The sequence below is a fragment of the Pipistrellus hanaki genome (assembly GCF_964339955.1).
Source record: "Pipistrellus hanaki genome assembly, chromosome: 1".
Taxonomy (NCBI): Eukaryota; Metazoa; Chordata; class Mammalia; order Chiroptera; family Vespertilionidae; genus Pipistrellus; species Pipistrellus hanaki.
Genome location: NC_140503.1, coordinates 93,341,859 through 93,362,778, shown reverse-complemented (window position 1 = coordinate 93,362,778; position 20,920 = coordinate 93,341,859).

Genomic DNA, 20,920 nt, shown 5'->3' with positions numbered 1-20,920 from the left:
CCCTTACCTTCCTAGAGCCCAGCCTCTCCTCACCCTCCCTAAACTTAGAGTGCATAGCAGAAGTTGCAGCATTGAGTGTAGGATTATAGAGAACACTATATCTATATCTGAGACCTGATCATAGAGGAGATGCCCACCTCCACAGGAAATACAAGGTATTTCCCATGGTTTAATGACAGTTGAGAAGCCAGAAGGATGAAAGAAGAAAGAAGAGAAATGGGAGCCAAATAGGCAGACATGTCCCAGAGAAGAAAAAGGGAACAACTAAATCGAATAACATTCACCCAGAACTGGCCAATTTGACACAGCTGGTAAGACAATTAGTTACTGGGAAGGGCAGAGGATGCCTGAAGAATGGTAGGATTGGGCTTCTGGGCTGGAGAGAGATGCACGACCACTGGGCTGAGAAAAAGCTGCACTGCACCAAGTCTGTGTCCCTTGGGGACATGTATAATATTTTACTGTGCAAAGGAAGTCCACAGGGCTGCTGGTAGCTGGGGAATCCTATCTAATAAAGGAACAATATGCAAATTATCATACCTCTGCTATATCCACACCCATAAGCCAATCAGGAGTGAGTATGCAAATTAACCCAACCAAGATGGCTGCAGCCACGGAGCAAACAGGAGGCTTGGAGCAAACACCGTGGCTGGCCAAGGCCTCTGCTCAAGGCTACAAAGTTTCAATTATAGAAGGTAAATAAATTCCAACAAAAATGGCTATGGCCATGGAGTGAACAGAAGGCTTGGGTTTCCTCTGTGATGGAGGAAGCAAAACTTCCTGGCTGGCCCTGGCCTCAAATCATGGCTAAAAAGTTTTAATTATAGAAGATAAATAAATCCCAGATACCAAGGCCTCTGCTTGGGTAGCCAGGGGGCATGGCCAGTCTGCAAACAGCCACAGGCCCCTCGTCCAGTCTGCCCCATGCCCCAAGGGAACCCCCACCCTGAACCGGGACACCCTTCAGGGAAAACCAGCTGGCCCCCACCCAAGTACCAGGCCTCTATCCTATATAATAAAAGAGTAATGTGCAAATTAACTGTCACTCCAACACACTAGATGGCTGTCCCCATGTGGACATAAGATGACTGCTATAAGATGGCCAGCAGGGAAGGGCAGTTGGGAGGGATCAGGCCTGCAGGGGAGAGCAGTTGTGGGCAATCAGGCTAGCAGGGAAGGACAGTTGGGAGGAACCGGGCCTGCAAGAGAGGGCAGTTGGGGGTGACCAGGCTGGCAGAGGAGGGAAGTTGGGGCTATCAGGCCTGTAAGGAAGGGTAGTTGGGCAGGGACCCAGGCCTGCAAGAGAGAGAAGTTGAGGGGAGGCGGGGAGGAGGCCTAGGCCTGCAGGGGAGAACAGTTAGGGGCAATTAGGCTTGCAGGGGAGGGCAGTTAGGGGCAATCATGCTGACAGGGGAGCAGTTAGGCATCAATCAGGCTGGCAGGGAAGTGATTAGGGGGTAATCAGGCTTGCAGGCAGAAGTGGTTAAGGGCAATCAGGAAGGCAGGCAGGCAAGCAGTTGGGAGCCAGCAGTCCTGGATTGAGAGAGGGATGTCCTACTGGGATCAGGCCTAAACGGGCAGCTGGACATCCCTCAAAGGGTCTCAGATTGGAGAGGGTGCAGACTATGCTGAGGGACACATTCATCATGCACAGATTTCATGCATTGGGCCTCTAGTCTAGATATGAGTCCACAGTCATGGAAGGTTATGCTCAGAAAGGTGGCCTAAAGAGCTGCCCAAGTAGCATGGTGCCAGTGAGGAGAGAAACTTGCAGTCATGTGGTTGTTTTATCTTACTTTATCTTTACTTATATTTATTTAACCCAGTTCAGAGGACCTTTCCTTTACAAACACTCACCTGAGGCTGTGGTGCAGGTAGAGGTGCAAATTTGTGGTGTCTGGGGAGAGGCTATGGAGGAGAGCAGAGCAGGGAGGGATGGCCAGGAATATAGCATGGAGACATTAGTGAGACTCAAAACCGAAGTGGCCATTTTTCACCTGAAGAGCCAGCCCTTACCTGCAGCCTCAAGGAAGATAATACTTCTACACCCAGCTTACACCTTTAGCTTTACAAAGAAAACAAAGACTCTGAAGAGCCCCCAAGAGCGCTAAGGGGGGCTCTAGATTGAAGGAGCCCTTTAATTTCCAGAAAGTGATATATCAAAACCCCCACCTAAAACCCTGTCAGAAATAGACACTTGAGTGATTAAGATTAGCAGGCAGACAGGCAAAGCAGGTAGATTGGTCCCACATGCTTGTAGCCTAGGCTTGTGGACAAAGACACAGAAGATCAGTGGATCACATGGAACTTCAACATGGTGCTTCAACCACCTAACTGGAAACTCAGAAATGGCAGACAGAATAGAAAAGTGGGGTCTTAAACCAACCCTCATGGGACATTAAAACTTGGCTGAAGTGAATGACACTTAACTTATTTATTTTTTTAAGTTTGTTTTATTTATTTTTTAGTGTTATTTTTTCTTTATTCTATTTTTCTTTTTATTGTTATTTTATCTTATTTTTAATTTTTCTTCACCTTTTACTTCCTCGCTTCTCCTTTTTTCATCCTATTTTCTCTTCTCCTGTCCCTGCTTTAGTTTTTCTCTTTCCATTCTTTTTACTCCTTGTTAACAATTGATCACCTTTATCTGCTTTATTTATTTTTTTAATATAATTTATTGATTTTTTACAGAGAGGAAGAGAGAGGGATAGAGAGAAACATCAATGAGAGAGAATCATCTATCAGCTGCCTCTTGCACACCCACTACTGGGGATGTGCCCGCAACCAAGGTACATGTCCTTGACCGGAATCAAACCCGGGACCTTTCAGTGCACAGGCCAATGCTATCCACTGAGCCAAACCGGTTTCGGCTTTATCTGCTTTAGTGATGTGTAATTATTATTGTAGTCTCTGTTGGCTTACTCGTCTATCTAATTTCCTCTCACCTGCTCAAAGTCCATGCACTCTTCTCTTTTCTCTTCACTAGATAACTTTTTTTTATGCTTTTGTTTTTCCTCTCCTCTCTTGCTCTCCTTTTCTCCAAATTGTTTAATTAATTTCACTTTCTAAAACCAACTGAGAAAACCTGAGATATTGAACCACTGGGTCCCACAAAACATCTACTATATAAAGCAGACTAAAAAAGTCTGGGTGGCATAGCAGTTTGATCTAATACAGAGAAACAAGGATAAAGTAACAACAAAAATGTAAAGATAATGAAAAAAAAAAAACATATGAAAGAAAAGGAGAACTCACCAGAAAAGGAAATAAATAAAATGGAAGCAAGCAATTGATTGACAGAGAAAGAATTAAAAGCAATGGTTATAAGGATACTGGTAAAGCTAGAAGACAGTCATCATCTGTAAGAATCAAGAGGAAATGAAGAATGACATAGCTGCAATAAGGATCACTGTGGAAGTTTTCAACAGCAGACTAGAAGAAGCTGAAAACCAAATCTGCAAGTCAGAAGCCAAGGTAAAAAACGACAAGAGTACCAACTTGAAAAACACACACAAACAAACTTAAAAAGCAGGAGGAGAGTCTAAGAGAGCTTTGGGAAAAATGAAACAAAACAACATCCTCATAAGGGGGTTCCAGAAGGAGAGGAATATTAAGCAAGGAATAATAAACGTATTTGAAGAAATAATGACAGAAAACTTCCCTGACTTAGGGGATAAAAACTCACACAAGTCCAAGAAGCGCAGAGAACCCCAAACAAGATGAATGCAAAAAGTCGGACTCCAAGACACCATAATTAAATTGGCAAACATCAACAACAAAATAAGACTCTTAAAGGTTGCCAGAGAGAGACAGAAAGTAAGCTATAAGATCTCCCATTGACTATGAACTGATTTCTCAACGGAAATATAATACATAAGGCCAGAAGGGAATTGAATAAAACATGCAAAGTGATGCAAAGTAAAGGATTGAATCCAAGAATACTATACCAAGCAAGGCTATCATTCAAAATTAAAGGTGGAATCAGGAGCTTCATAGACAAAGGATAAGAGAGCTTATTACTACTGAACCAACAATGCAAAAAATGCATTAAATGCTCCAATCAAAATATATAGAGTAGCCGAAACCTGTTTGGCTCAGCGGTAGAGTGTCGGTCTGCAGACTGGGGGGTCCCAGGTTCGATTCCGGTCAAGGGCATGTACATTGGTTATGGGCACATCCCCGGTAGGGGGTGTGCAAGAGGCAGCTGGTCGATGTTTCTGTCTCTTCGACATTTCTGGCTCTCTATCTCTCTCCCTTTCTCTCTGTAAAAAATCAATAAAATATATTTTTTTAAAAAAATATATATAGAGTAGCTGAATGGATGTTAAAACATGACCCAGATATAAATGCTGTTTACAAGAGACACATTTCATAATACTAAAGGGAGTAATTAACCAATAGTATAACTTTGGTAAATGTATATGCACCCAATACAGGAGCACCCAAATGCATAAAAAGCTTCTGGATTATATTAAGGGAGATATGAACAGCAATACACTCAAATTAGGGGATTATATATCCAATGACACCATTGGATAAATCCTACAAAAAAAACATTAGAAAGGAAGTAGGAATCCTAAATGACACACTAAATCAGGTGGAACTAATTGACATCATCAGAACATTTCACTCCAAAAGATACAAAATATATTCTTCTCAAGTGCACATTGGGCATTTTCAAAGGTAGACCATATATTGGGACACAGGCAAATTCTCTTAAAATTCAAGAAGACTGAAATCATATTAAACATCTTCTGAAATCACAATGGCATAAAATTACTAATCAACTGCAATAAAAACAACAATCAAATACTTTGGAGCTAAACAGCATGCTATTAAACAATGATTAGGTTACCAAAGAGATCAATAAAAACACAATGATCTATAATATATGGGACACAGTGAAAGCAGTTCTGAGAGGGAAGTTCATAGCATTACAGACCTGTCTAAAACAAACAAACAAAAACAAAACAAAACAAGAAAAACTGGTAATAAGTTATTTAACAACTTAATTATGAAGAGAGCAGCATGAATAGCCCAGAATAAACAGAAGGAAGGAAATAATAAAGATCAGAGCAGAAATAAATGACATAGAGACCAAAAACAGCAATACAAAATATAAATAAAACAAAGAGCTGGTTCTTTGAAAGGATAAACAAGATTGATGAGCCCCTACCCAGGCTCATGAAGAAGCAAAGAGAGAGGACTCAAATAAACAAAATCAGAATGAAAGAGGAGAAGTATCAACTAACCCTCAGAAATACAAAGGAGTGTAAAAAGAAAAAAAATATAATATGAACAACATTATTCCAACAAAATGGGAAACCTAGATGAAATGGACATATTCCTAGAAAAAATATAATCTAAAACTAAATCAGGAAGAATAAAAAAGTCTGAATAAACCAATAACTATAGAGGAAATTGAAGCAGTAACCAAAACTCTTCCAGCAAACTAAAGCCCTGAGCCAGAAGGCTTTACAGGGGAGTTTTATCAAACATTCAAAAACAACTAAAACCTATCTTCCTCAGACTATTCCAAAATTTCAAGAGGAAGGCACACTTCCAAGCTCTTTTTGTGAAGCCAGAATTAACTAATCCCAAAATAAGGTAAAGACACTACAAAGAAAGAGAATTACAGGTTAGTATCCCTCATAGATACTAAAATCCTTAACAAAATTCCAGCAAATTGGACCCAGCATTATATTAGAAAGATTATATACCAAAGAACAAGTGGAATTAATTTCAAGGATGCAAGGCTGGTACAATATTTGCAAATCAATAGACTTTACATCACATAAACAAAGCGAGAGACAAAATCACATAATCATATCAACTGATGCAGAAAAAAAATCATACCTCAACATAATAAAAGTTTTATATGACAAACCTATAGCCAACATCATACTCAATGGGCAAAAAATAAAACTATTTCCCCTAAGAACAGGGATGTCCACTCTCACCACTCCTGTTCCACATAGTACTGGAAGTGTTAGTCATAGCGATTAGACAATAAGAAGAAATAAAGGCATCTAAATTGGAAAAGTAAATGTGTCATTATTTGCAGATAGCATGATATTGTACATAAAACTCTAAAAACTCCATAAAAACTATTGGATTTAATAAATAAATTTGACAATTTATCAGGATAAAAATTAATACCCAGAAATCTATGGCTTTTTTATACCCCTATAATGAACTCACAGAAAGAGAAATTTAAAAAGCAATCCCATTTACCATTGCAACAAAAAAGTTAAGATACCTATGAATAAACTTAACTAAGGAGGTAAAAGACCTGCACTCAGAAAACTATAAGAAATTGAAAAAAAAAAAAAGATATAGAGGAAGACATAAACAAATGGAAGAATATACCATGTTCATGGATTGGTAGAATCAACATGATTAAAATTTTCATACTACCCAAAGCGATCTATAGATTTAATGCAATCCCCATTTTAAAAAATATATTTTTATTGATTTCAGAGAGGAAGGGAGAGGGAGAGAGTGTTAGAAACATTAATAATGAGAGAATCATTGATTGGCTGCTTCCTGCCCGCCCCAAACTGGGAATCAAGCCTGGAACCTGAGAATGTGCCCTTGACTGGAATCAAACCCGGGATTCTTCAGTCCACAGGCTGATGCTCTATCCACTGAGCAAAACCATCTGGGGCTGCAATCCCCATTAAAACACCAGTTCCATATTTCACATACCTGGAACAAACTCTTCAAATATTCATCTGGAATAAAAAAGGACTGAATAGCTGCAGCAATCTTGAGAAAGAAGAACAAAGTTGGAGGGATCACATTACCAGATATCAAGCTATATTACAAAGCCACTGTTCTCAAAACTGCCTGGTACTGGCACAAGAACAGACATATAGATTAGTGGAACAGAACAAAGAACCCAGAAATCAACCCAAGCCATTTTGCTCAATTAATATTTGACAAAGGAGGTAAGAGCATACATACAATGGAGTCAAGACAAAAATCTATAGGCAGCAAAATATCAGAAATATGTCATATTAATATCTTAACCGATACAGCTCCTGGTGAAATAGAAATTAAGGAGAAAATACACAAATGGAACTATATCAAAATAAAAAGCTGGCCATATGTAGGAAAGAATTAGTGTTATCAAAGATAGAAATCTAGAAATTATGCAGATGGAAGAAGAAATTTGAGAGTAAAGAAAATAAAAAAAAAGAAATAACTTGAGAACTCTCTGACTCAACCAGCAAGAGCAATATGAGAGTAATGATATACCAGAAGCCAAAGAGAGAAAGAGCAAACAAAGAACTTATCTATATAGTCAACAAGAACTTCCAAAACCTATGGAAAGAGCAAGTCAGCTGTATTTTCTAAGCTCAGCAGCTCATACTTCATTTTCTTTACTAAGTTTTCAGCTTCAGAATTTCTATTTGCTTCTTTTAAAATGTTTCAATCTCTATGATAAACATTCTGGTGCTGGGAGAATTGGACAGGTAGATTTAGAAAAATGAAACTAGACCACCAACTTGCACCATACATAAGAATAGATGAAATATTAGATGTAAGTCAAGAAACCATAAAATTATAGAAGAAAACATAGGCAATAAAATTGAGATAACACATAGCAGCATTTTCATTGATACATCTCCTAGGGCAAGAGAAACAAAGAAATTAATAAACAAATGGGAATACATCAAAGTAAAAAACTTCTGCACACCAAAAAAACCCAAACTGAAAATTCAAAGGCAACCCACTGTATGGGAAACCATATTCACCAATGATATATCTGATGAGTTAATTTCCAAAATATATAAAGAACTCATAAAACTCAATAAAAGGTAGATAAAAAATCAAATTACAAAATGGGAAAATTAGGAAACAAATAGATAAAATCAGAAATGGCCCAGCTAGTTATGGCTCAGGGGTTGAGTGTCAACCGAAGAACTAATAGGTCACTGGTTTGATTCCTGGCCAGGGCATATGCCTGGATATGATCTCTAGTAGGGGTCATGAAGGAAGCAGCCGATAAAGAATTCTCTCTTATCCTCTCTGAAATAAAAAAGAATATATATTAAAAATTCAGAAATGAATGAGGAGAAGTAGCAAGACACCACAGAAATACAAAGGGTTGTAAGAGAGATGCAAATTCTAAGTACAATGACATATCACCTCACACCTGCCAGAATGGCTACTTACCAACAAATCAACAATCAACATGTGCTAGTGAGGATTCAGGGTAAAGGGATCCCTAGTACATTGATGGTATAAATACAGAATGGTGCAGCCACTGTGAAAAATAGTATGGAGATTCCTCAAATAATTAAAAATGGAATTGCTCTTTGGCCCAGTGATCCCACTTCTGGGAATATATCCTAAGAATCGTGAAACACCAATCAAAAAGAATATATGTATTCTTATGTTAATAGCAGCATCATTTATAATAGCTAAGATCTGAAAACAGCCCAAGTGCCCTTAGTAGATGAGTGGATAAAAATGTGGTGGCACATTTATACAGTGGAATACCATGAAACTGTAAAAAGTAAGAATCTTTTACCCTTTGTGACAGCATGGAGGGTCCTGGAAATTATTATGCTAAGCAAAATAAGCAAGTCAGACAAAGACAAATATCACATGATGTCAGACAAATATCACATGATGTATATGTGGAATCTAATGAACCAAGTTAACTGATGAACAAAATAGGTTCAGAGACATGGAAGCATGGAAGATACTGACATAGAAAGAGATTAACCAAAGAACTTATGTGCATTGCCCCTGGACACAGACAATGGTGCACTGAAGGCCTGGGGTGGGAGCCAGGTGAATGGGGACCATGGGGGAAAAATGGGTACATCTTTAATACTCTCAACAATAAAAATCAATTTAACAAAACTAAACCATTCGCTGCAAATAAAAATTGAAGAAGAGGCAATACTTTCTAACTCATTTTGTAAAATCATAATCCTGGTACCAAACCCCAGCAAGAACGACACAAAAAAGAAAACTACAGACCAACATCTCCAATAAGTACAGATGCAAAATCATAAAAAATACTAGCAATTTGATTACTACAATACATTAATTGTAAGGACAAATATAGACTCAAAGGGAAAGCATGGAAAATGTTACTTCAAGCAAGTGACATCCAAAGAAAAGTGGGTGTAGCTGTACTTAAATTGACAAAATAGATTTCAACATTTAAAGGTAACAAGACACAGAGATGGATCTTTTATAATGATAAATAGGATAATACATCAAGAATATATATGTGCTCAAATAGGAGGCATATGGTTTATTTGCCAAAATATACAAAGCAACTACTAACAGAACTAAAGGGAGAAACTGACAAAAATATAATTATAGTAGAAGAGCTAAACATCCCATTGATAGATATGAATAGATCATCCAAACAGAAAGTTAATAAGAAAATTCAATCTTAATTGACATATTGGTCCAAATAAATATAATTGACATTTATAGAGCCTTTTATCTCAGAACACCAGATTAGATATTCTTCTCTAGTGCATATGGAACATTATCAAGTATCTATTGGTACAAAACCTAGCCTCAAAAAATTAAAAATATTAAAATTATACCAAGCACATTCTCTGAACATAATGCTTTAAAATTGGAAATGCAATGCAAAAAGTAAGGAGAAAGAAGAAATGAAAATAGAGATCAAAAGATAGACAGAGTCTGCCAAAACCGGTTTGGCTCAGTAGGTAGAACGTCAGTCTGCGGACTGAAAGGTCCCAGGTTCAATTCAGGTCAAGGACATGTACTTTCGTTGCAGGCACATCCCTGATAGGGGGTGTGCAGGAGGCAGCTGGTCGATGTTTCTCTCTCATCAATGTTTCTAACTCTTTATCCCTTTCCCTTCCTCTCAGTAAAAAGTTAATAAAATATACTTAAAAAAGATAGACAGAGACAAATGAGAATGACAATATAACATGTCAAAATTTTTAATATACAGCAAAAGTGGTAATAAGTAGAAGTTTTTATTTTTTTTTTTATCATTATAGGCCTGTCTTAAAAAAGAAAAAAATAACCTCAAATAACCCAAAATTTCTCCACAAAAAACTAGAAAAAGAAGAAAAAAGAAAGTCCAAAGTCAGTAGAAGAAAATAATAAAAAATATAGCAAAATTAAACAGAATAGGAAACAAAAAGACCATATAAAAATTTGTGCATCAAATAGTTGGTTCATTAACAAGATTAATAAAATTTACACACCTTTGACTAAACTTACTAAAAAAGAGAGGAAAATCTCAAATAAACAAAATCAGAAATTAAAGAGAAATTACAATGAAAACCACTGAAATATAAAGAACTATACAATTATGTTTATTTGGATAAATGTGTCCAAGTATCTATGGAACATTCAAATTCAATAACCTAGAAGAAATGAGCAAGTTCCTAGAACTATGGTAAATTCCTAGACTGGAAAATTTAATTAGAATGAACAAAATTGAGGAAATTAAAGCACCAATAAAAAACCTTCTCAAAAGTAAGAGTCTATTAAAGGCCACACTGGAGAATTCTACCAAACATTCAAAGAAGATTTAATAACTATCTTTCTCAAAGTCATATAAAAATTGAAGAAGAGGCAATACTTTCTAACTCATTTTGTAAAATCATAATCCTGGAACCAAACCCCAGCAAGAACAACATAAAAAAGAAATCTACAGACCAACATCTCTGATGAATACAGATGCAAAATCATAAAAATGCTAGCAATTTGTTTACTACAATACATTAAAAAACAATATATCATGGAGTTCAATCCAGGGAAGCAAGATGGTTCAACATACACAAATCAACCAATGTACTACACCACCATTAACAAAATAAAGGATAAAAATCATATTATCATATCAATAAATGCAGAAAAAGTATTTGACAAAATACAACATACATTTATGAGTAAAACACTCAATAAAGTTGGTATAGAAGAAAATAACCTAAACATAATAAAGGCTATATGTGACAAACCCTCTGAGAATATCATACTCAATGCTGAAAAACTGAAAACTTTTTCTCTAAAATCAAGAACAAGGCAAGGATGCCCAATTACGACTATTATTCAACATAGTACTGCAAGTCCTAGCTAGAACAATCAGGCAAGAGAAAGAAATAAAAAGCATACTAACAATGAAATTTCATAAGAAGAAATGAACCACCCCCCCCCCACACACACAATTCCTTTTGAAATTTTAACAAAAAGGATAAAATAGTGAGGGATAAGCTGACAAAGCATGTGAAGGGCCTGTACTCTGAAAACTGTAAGAGCTCTCACTGGTGTAGCTCAGTTGGTTGGAGCATCATCCCATACATCAAAAAGTGGTGGGTCTGATCCTTGGTCGGGGCATGTGTGGGAAGCAAATGATCTCTCTCGCTCTCTGTCCTCTCTCTCTATACAAAAAAACAAAACAAACAAGTTATAAGACATCACTAAAATAAAATTTAAGACATAAAGAAGTGGAAAGAATTTTATTTTCATGGATTAAAAGAATCAACATAGCTAATATGCCCATATTACCTAAAGCAATATACAGATTTAATGCAACCCCTCATCAAAATCCTAATGACATTTTTAAAAGAACCAGAACAAAATATCATAATATTTATATGGAACCACAAAAGACTCTGAATAGCCACAGTAATTCTGAGAAAAATTATAAGGCCAAGAGGTATCATAGTCATTCACTCAAATTATTTATAAAAATTATGATAATCAAAACAGCATGGTATTGGTAGAAAAATAGACACATAGAAAAATGGAACAGAATTGAGAGCCCAGATATAAATCTAAATGTATATGGGCAAATAATTTTCCAAAGAGGAGTAAAAAAAGTACAATGGAGAAAAGAAAGCCTTTTCAATAACTGGTGTTTGGGAAAATTGGAAAGAAACATGCAAAAGAATAAAACATAAAAATTAACTGAAAATGGATCAAAAACCTAAATATAAGATCTGAAACAATAAAATAGGTAGGCAAGAATATAGGTACCAAACTTATACACTGTGGTCTTAGAGGATATTTTATGAATTTGACCCAAAAGGCAAGGGAAGTAAAGTCAAAATAAAAATGAATGAAATAATATAAAACTAAAAAGTTTCTGTACAGAAAAATAAAGCATAAACAAAACAAAAATAAAACCAACCAAAATGGTAGAAAATATCCTATCTAATAAAAAGTAATATGCAAATTGACTATCACTCCAACACATAAGATGGCTGCCCCCATGTGGTCAAAGATGGCCACCTCCATGTGGACATAAGATGGCCACCACAAGGTGGCCAGAAGGGGAGGGCAGTTGTGGATGATCAGGCCAATAGGCAAGGGTAGTTGGCAGGGACCAGGCCTGCAGGGGAGGGCAGTTAGGGGTGACCAGTTCTGCAGAGGAGGGCAGTTGGAGGTGACCAGGCCGGCAGGGGAGGGCAGTTAGAGCGACCAGGTTGGCAGGGGAGGGCAGTTAGGCATCATCAGGCTGGCAGAGGAGTGGTTAGGGTAATCAGGCTGGCAGGCAGAAGCGGTTAGGGGCAATCAGGAAAGCAGGCAGGCAAGCAGTTGGGAGCCAGCAGTCCTGGATTGAGAGAAGGATGTCTGACTGCCCGTTTAGGCAGTGGGACATCCCTTGAGGGGTCCCAAATTGGAGAGGGTGCAGGCTGAGGTAGGGGACACCCCCACCCCATGCATGAATTTCATGCACTGGACCTCTAGTTAATATATAAAATAAAACAGCTATTTTGAATACTTTATTGAGTAAATTGTGGATTTCTCATGTCTTTCGGTTTGGTTATAGGAAGTTTATTGTTATCCTTTGGTAATGTCATATTTCCTGGTTTTTTTTTTTATGTTCCTTGGAGTTTTATGTTACTATCTTCCCATTTGAAGTAGCAGTCTCCTCTTCTAGTCTTTATAACTGTTTTAAGGAAATAAATACCTTCTATTAACCCTGCTAGAGATTTGAGAAATGGATGCACCTGCTCAGACCTTGAATGGATATACCTGCTCCATGCTACTTACTCCCTTATTGTGGCAGAATTCTTAAGCTTGTATGTTTTCACTAACTATAAGCTGCTGACAGCCTCCCTCTTGTTTTCCCAATGGTGGCACTACAGCTCAAGTTTGTGGTTTCTCTCCGTCCCACATACACTTGGTCTGCAAGTACTCACTAGCTGTCCACTAAAGCTTACTCTCACCACCGCCCTCAAGAGCATACACATAGAGCTGGCTGCAGAATGGTGGTGATGTATACCTGTCATTGGGGGTGCCCATGGGACAATTGGGGGGATCTACAGGTAAGACTTTCTCAGAAGCTCATGAGTGGGCTTCCTGATGGAATGCACAATACATCTCTTTTAATGCTGAGAATCTTATCTGCCATATTCCTGATTTCCTCCCCCCACACAATTTAATACTCTGGATGCTACAAGAGAGAAATGAGTCTGTTTGGCAGCTGGAGAAGCTTGGGGCTCATTCACATGCTCTCCCTTTCCCCTAGTGGGGAGAAATCATGGAATAAGAAAGTCTCACTTGGCTCTAGCTATGCCACCATGGGGGAGGTGAGATGCAGGCAAAGTCGTGTCCAAACTCTTTATTTTATTTATTTGTTTTGTTTTGTTTTATTTTATTTTACTTTTTGCTTCAATTTTCTAACTTCTCTGGAAAATTGCACGGAATCTCCCTTGTTTGTGGGTAATTGCCCATGTCAGTGTTCTGTGTGCTCCAAGACCACAGCTGAGAGCGCCTGGAACCAGTTCATGTGCTACTGCAGGTTACATAGCTGGGATGAAGATCTGTGTGCCTATTGCCTCATGAAGAGGTGGGCAGACATCCTCTGGGTCCCTTTAGCATTTGATGATGAATCCCACAACTCCCACAAAAGTACTTTTGTTTATGGGTAAATGCCAAATTTTTGTTGTTGGGGGGTGGACAAAAAAACAAGGGGTTTCTTATGCCTTTATGATGCTGATACATTTGTAATACAATCAGTTCCATATGTCTCAGTATGCATTATATCCTGGGATCTTCCAACATCCTGGTATTTGCTTTTGCATTCATACTTTTATTGGAAAAAAAAAAGAAGTAGAATTTAAATAGAATATAAATAAAAGACATCCTCTTACTGGTAGGTCTTCTTTAATATTTATTGATCATTGACTGCTATGCGCCTGTTTTCTTTTGCCTTTTTGTAGAAGAGAGCCTATCTGGCACCTATCCCTATCTTGCTAGTATACTGTGCAGGGTGTGTGTATGTTTGATGGGAAGTCACATCATAGAAACTGCCTTTAAAAATTATTATAGATCGCCGAAACCGGTTTGGCTCAGTGGATAGAGCGTCGGCCTGTGCACTGAAAGGTACCGGGTTCGATTCCGGTCAGGGGCATGTACCTTGGTTGTGGGCACATCCCAGGTAGGAGTGGTGCAAGAGGCAGCTGATTGGTGATTCTCTCATCAATGTTTCTAACTTTCTATCCCTCTCTCTTCCTCTCTGTAAAAAATCAATAAAATATATTTAAAAAATTATTTTAGATCACAGTATTGTGGTCTTTTGCCATGATGCTAAATTTTTAATGAAAATTTAGGAGGTTCTGGAAAAAGCACATGCATTTTGCATTTGGGCAGGTCAGGATTATTTGCAACCAGAGGCAATACTGGTGGATTGGTCTCAGTGTGTTCTGTTCTTGACTACTGCCCTCCCACCAATCTTGATCCAGGCTATATAACTTTAGTGAATGGAACAAGAAGCAGAAACTTTAAAATTGCTTGTATATCAAGGCTTGTATATAAGTGTCCAGATGCCACTCTTAGAATCTGAGGTTTCACCATCTGTCTCCTAAGGTGTGATGATGAGAGACCTGTAGCTAGGTCACCTCGTGTACCACCTGAAAAGTTGATTTTCTCTTAACTCCCTAGCCACCCTTTTATACTCTGCTTTGTATTTTGGATCTTGAACTCTGAAAACCATATTCTTGCTTTGCCAGGTAGCTCCAAGTAAGGCAGTGAAACAGGGTATGCTAGAGGGAGACTGAATTTAGAGATCATGGGATTTGTTTCTCCTATTTGATTACCAATGAGCTTCCTGAGAGATTCATGTCTCTTTTCAATTTCTGTGAACATCTTCCCAGCAATATTTTTTTATCCCAGGAACAAAAGTTCTTTCCATAATGTAATGGTTTTTATTTTTTCCAACATTTAAGAATCAGTTTTATTTAAACTCTCATCACCTGATACATTAGCAGTGCCTCTATTCAGAAACATGTCTGGGCTCCTACTTAAAAAGTTAGACACTGTATCAGCCAACTGCATCCTCTACAGCCCTAGGTTTGGCAACCTTTTTCCTGAAATTGCTTCTTCCATGTTACTTTACAGATTTTTTATACTTTCACTTACCTAGTTAACAAATTTGTACTTAGTTTTTTTCCCATTATTTCTCTTTTTTCAAACACCTATGAGGTTTCTATTTATTGATGGAACCCAAATAATAGCCAGCAAATTGCCAGACATGTGAGTAAAACCGCTGACTAGTTAACCAAAGATGCATAAGTTAGCCCAACCCAGTCTACACTACTACCTCCTAAATATGAGCTATGCAAATAGTTACTGCTTATGCTAAATATGTTTGGGGTAGTTATATAGTAAAAAAGATCACTAGCACATATGAAAAAATTAAAATAAGATTGACATATGAGCATAAATGAAAAACCCTCACATCACCACAAAAAAAACCACTGATCTGTATGTCTCATGGTTATGCAGAGAAAAAATTTCTCTCCCCAAATTGCTGGTGAAAATGTGCATTTTAAAAGCTTTTAGGGATGCAGTCTAAAAGTGTCCTTTAAAGTTAAAAATCCATGTATGCTTTAACAATCTCACTCCTGGAACTTTATTTCAAAGAGATGAAAGTACCAACATGTAAGGATATGCTTAAGAATACATTTACTAGTGGTAAAAAGCAAAACAAATAAACAAACAAAAAAACAAAATAAAACACAAAAGAACAAAATACAAAAAAAATCTTAATGCCCTTTAATAGAAAAATATCTGAACAAATAATTCTATTCCATGAAATATCATCCTGCCAGTAAAAATAAAAATAAAAGAGAGAGATAAAACCATTTCATTTTAAGTCTTGCAAGGATTACCCAAGATATTTTAACAAAATGTAAGATGCAAAATGAGTAAAAAAAATACTACAAAACTGTTTTAATTACATACTTATTTTATGTCTTTAAGTATAATTTTTTACCTTGATTGTCAAAGGGTGATACATTGATCACTTTTGTTGGGAATTTAATTGCTGAGATGTCCTTGGAGGATAAACGTTTTTGATGATGTGAGAACTCTTTTTTGTTTTTAAATAAATTCATACCTAAAATAAAATTTAAAAAGAAAATTACATGAAGACTTTGGATATTCACACTACTCCCTCAAATCCATGTCTTTAGTTATGGATACAAATTGTTTTCTTCCCACATATTTATTACTCCAATTTCTATAAATTATTTCATCATTTTTTTATTCTGTGTTCCTAGATAGCATCTTATTTTAAAGCTTCAAGGTATATGTAGTATATAAAATTTTACACGTATTTAATGTATATATTTTGATGTTTGAACATTTTCATACACCTGTGATATCATCATCACTCTCAAAGTAATAAACATCAGTCACCTTCAAAGACATCTTATATTTCCCTGCTTGTGTGTATAATAGGAACACTTAATACATGTACTTCCCTCTTAACAATTTTAAGTGCACAGCCCTGTATTGTTAACTATTGACACAAAGCTATACATGGATTTCTAGAGCTTCATCCAATGTAAACTAATTTTATGCCTATTGAACAACTAATTTCTTCCTAATCCATCCCTAGAGTTTGAGTATTTTACATCTCATGTAAGTGGAATTATGCAGTATTTGTACTTCTGTGACTGGCTTATTTTACTTAGCACTAATCTCTTCCAGATTCATCCATGGAAAAGTTTTTTTTTAAAATATATATTCTATACGAAATTTTATTTATTTATTTATTTATTAATTCTTTTATTTATGTAGATATGCATTTCTTTTTTCATTTTTTCTTTTTTCTTTTTAAATTTAATATTCTCTTTAAAAATATTTATTGTTGAAAGTATTACACTCATTTGTGGAATCTAATGAACCAAATAAACTAATTATCAAAAATAGACGCAGAGACATAGAAGCATCCCAGAGACATAGAAGCATGAACCTCAGAGGGAAGACAGGAAAGGATAGGTGGGAAGAGATCAAGGGATGAACTTGTATCCATATATGCATTACCCGTGGACACAGACTGTGAAGTGGTGAGGGCCTTGTTGGGGGAGAGAGAGGGGACGGGAAGGGAGTGGGTTGGAAGAGGTTAATGGAGGAAAAGGAGGACCTTTGCAAAATTATTTACCCCCCCACCTTTATTGAGATATAATTGACAGGTATATTGTATAAGTTTAATGAGTACAACATGATGATATGATACATGTATATATTATGAAAAGCTTACCACAGTATGGGTAGTTAAAACCTCCATATGTAATTAGCTTTTTAAAATTTGTGGTTACAACATTGAATATTTACTTCTGTAGCAACTCTCAAGTATATAATACAGTATTGTTAACTATAGTAATTGCACTGTACATTAAATCCCAGAACTGATTCATCTTTTTAAACAAATTCTCACCTGAGGATATGTTCATTGAATTTTTTTAGAAAGAGAGAAACATGGATGTGAGAGAGAAACTTAAACTGGTTGCTTTCAGTATGTGCCCCAACTTCGGATCAAACCCACAACCTAAGTATGTGCCCTAACCTGGAATTGAACCTACAACCTTTTGGTGTATGAAACAATGCTCCAAATAACTGAGGCACCTGACCAGGGCAGAACTGATTCATCTTCTAACTGAAAGTTTGTACACTTTGACCAACATCTCCCCATTTTCTGCTCCCAGCCACCCTTAGTAATCACCATTCTACTCTGTTTCAAGAAGATTAGTTTTTTTATTTTTTATTTTATTAAAATATATTTTATTGATTTTGTACAGAGAAGAAGGGGGAGAGATAGAGAGTTAGAAACATCGATGAGAGTCATCCATCAGCTGCCTCTTGCACACCCCCTACTGGGGATATGCCCGCAACCAAGGTACATGCCCTTGACCGGAATCGAACCCAGGACCCTTCAGTCCCCAAGCTGATGCTCTATCCATTGAGCCAAACCAGTCTTGGCGAGATTAGTTTTTTTAGATTCCACATATGAGTGAGATCATACAAATATTTTCTGTCTCATTAATATATATAATAATGACCTCTGTCCACTTATAATAATCACATTTTTCATTTGTTTTTTGCTATTGAGTTTATTAGTCCCTTACATAATTTGGATATTAACAATTATCCTATATAATAAAAGGGTAATATGCAAATTGACCCTAATAGCTGAACAACCAGGGGGCAGATGTTCAACACAGGAACTGCCCCCTGGTGGTCAGAGCCCTCCCACAGGGGGAGTGCCACTCAGTCAGAAGCCAGGCTCATGGCAGGTGAGTGCAGTGGTGGTGGCAGGAGCCTCTCCCACTTACACAGTAGGCAGGTGGTAAGGAGTGAGGGTCCTGGACTATGAGAGCCCTGGAGTGCAAGAGGGATGTCTGACTGCTGGCTTAGGCCTGATCCTCAGGGCCTACGAGAGGGCGCAGGCTGGGCTGAGGGACACCCTCCCCTCCGCCAAACCAGTGCATGAATTTTATGCACCAGGCCTCTAGTAAGATAGATAGTTTGAAATATTTTTCCCATTTTGTAGGTTACCTTTTTATTTTGCTGATGGTTTCTTTTGCCAGAAGGTTTTATTTTTTTAATTTTTTAATTTAAGAATAAATCTTTGATGTTCAGATTATTACAATTGTTCCTCTTCCACACACCCCCATAGCTCCTCTCCACCAAGTTCCTACCCCACCCTCTGCCTTACCCTCCTCCCCACTGTCCTCATCCATAGGTGTACGATTTTTGTCCAGTGTCTTCCTGCACCCCCCCACCCCTTTCCCCCAAAGAATTTTCAGTGCATTCCCTTTCTATGCTCCTGATTCTATTATATTCACCAGTCAATACTGTTCATCAGATTTTTTATTCACTTGATTTTTAGGTTCACTTGTTGATAGATATATATTTGTTCATAATTTTTATCTTTACATTTTTCTTCTTAAAGAATACCTTTTAGCATTTCATATAATACTGGTTTGGTGGTGATGAACTCCTTTAACTTTTTCTTATCTGTGAAGCTCTTTTTTTAATCTGTCTTTCAATTCTGAATGATAGCTTTTGATGGGTAATCTTGGTTGTAGGTTTTTGCTATTCATCACTTTTAATATTTCACGCCACTCCCGTGTGGCCTGCATAGTTTCTATTGAGATGTCAACTGACAATCGTATGGGTACTCCCTTGTAGGTAATTAACTATTTTTCTCTTGTTGCTTTTAATATTCTCTGTCTTTTGCTCTTGGCATTTTAATTATGATGTGTCTTGGTGTGGTCCTCTTTGGATTTCTTTTGTTTGGTGTTCTCTGTGCTTCCTGGACTTGTAAGTCTATTTCTTTCACTAGATGGGGGAAGTTTTCTGTTATTATTTCTTCAAATAGGTTTTCAGTATCTTGCTCTATCGCTTCTGGGACACCCATAATTCTGATGTTGGTATGCTTGAAGTTATCCTAGAGGGTCCTTACACTATCTTCATATTTTTGGATTCTTTTAGCTTTTTGTCTTTCTGGTTGGGTATTTTTTTGCTTCTAAGTATTTCTAATCTTTGACTTGATTCTTGCAATCATCTTGTCTGTTATTGGATCTCTGTATATTATTTTTTTATTTCAGTCAGTGAAATAAATACTTAATTTCTAGTTGGTCCTTTTTCATTTACTTGAGGGTCTCACTAAATTTATCAGCCTTTTCTAGAACATTCTTGAAAAACTTTAAAACCATGGTTTTGAACTCTATATACAATCATTTGCTTTCCCCCATTTCTTTCATTTGTGACCTGTTTCTTTGTCTCCAAATTTTGGCTGCTTCCCTGAGTTGATATAATGGCCTTGTGTGCTAGGTGTCCTATAGGGCCTAGTGGCTCAGTCTCCCCAGCTACCTGAAGTGGACACTCTTGGTGCACCCCTTTGTGGGCTGTGTGCACAGTCTTGTTGTAGTTAAGTCTTGATTGCTGTTGGTATCACTGGGAGGAATTGACCTCCAGGTCAACTGGCTCTGAGGATCAGCTGTGTCTATGCTGGGAGAACTTCTGTGCTGGAGACACCCTTATGAGACAAGACTTGCAAAAGCCTCTGTGTTGAACTTGGATGGGGCAGAGTCTCAGGGCAGAGCAGACAGCATTGGCTTCTCATCAGCCCTGACCTAAGAGGCTCCTGGGTCTCAGAGTCCCACAGTAATTGCTGTAAGCACCTCTGAGAGAAAGCTGCCCTTGAGTTTTGCCCACTGCTAGACAGTCCAGTTTCTCCCTTAATGAGTCTGGGTCCCCAGAGTCTCGCCAAGAACTGGAGTTCAGAGCAGTCAGGAGCTTTTATCTCCCGCTTGATAAACCCTCGGTACCTCTGTCTTCCACAGTTCCTCTGAGTGTCAGTGTGCTTTTCTCTTTCCTGACAGTCCAGTTTCTCCCCATATGAGTCTGGGTCCCCAGAGACTCACCTGGAACTGGAATTCAGTGCAGTTGGGAGCTTTTGTCTCTCTCCCGCTTGAGGAAGCCAGCCACATTTGTGTGAGGCAGTTTAGGTGTTTGCCTATGTCGCCATCTTGGTTTCTCCTCTTGCCAGAAGTTTTTAAACTGATATAAACAGATACTACACTTGATCTTAGCCAAAAGGCAGAGAAGCGATTGCCAGAAGTTTTTAAATTTGATGTTGTCCCACCTGTTGATTTTTGCTTTT